Consider the following 634-nt stretch of genomic DNA (forward strand, 5'->3'; position numbering starts at 1 on the left):
GCGCAAAAGTGTGTTATCAGCGCTTCAGAAATGGATCATTGGCACACGAAGCTCTGTTCTCTCATATACATATTCCCTTTGACAAGTTCCATCCACCTCCTTACCCCCGCCATCCCCCCCTCACTATCCCACCCTCCCCCCTCTCCCCCCACCATCCGCCCTCCCCCCTTCCCCTACCATCCACTCCCCCTCCCCACCATCCGATCCCTCACCTCCCCCCTCCATCCGCCCCCCCATCCGCCCCCCCCATCACGACATAGACACACGGAGGAACAATACCTGAAGCTCCTGCAGACGATACTTGATATAGCTTACATACCGCCCTCCTCTCTTGACAGTCCCAGCTTTCGCCTCCCTCTCTCCCTCCCTTTACCGCCTTTCTCTCCTTTCCTCTTCTCCCTTTCCACTTGATAAGCCTTCCTCTTTTCTTTGACCTTTGCTCCTCTCTCTTTTCAACATTCCTTCGTCTTTTTTTCTTTTTTTTTCTGTCCCTGACGCACTTTTTCCCCCCCTCATCCTCGATTTGACATCTTTTCTCCCCTCATCTGAACCTCCAACCTCTCCTTAACCTCACTTCAACCTCAATATCTCTTTGCGGTCTTTCCCCTCACCCCAGATTCCATCTCTCTCTCAT

At 52.8% G+C, this 634-nt stretch overlaps 1 long non-coding RNA gene across 1 annotated transcript in view; it reads left to right on the forward strand.

The window, feature by feature from the left end:
* Positions 1-634, forward strand: part of LOC119589227 — a 46,602-nt gene that overhangs the window by 16,006 nt on the left and 29,962 nt on the right. The window lies entirely within an intron of this gene.

The sequence above is a fragment of the Penaeus monodon genome, chromosome 25 (assembly GCF_015228065.2).
Source record: "Penaeus monodon isolate SGIC_2016 chromosome 25, NSTDA_Pmon_1, whole genome shotgun sequence".
Taxonomy (NCBI): Eukaryota; Metazoa; Arthropoda; class Malacostraca; order Decapoda; family Penaeidae; genus Penaeus; species Penaeus monodon.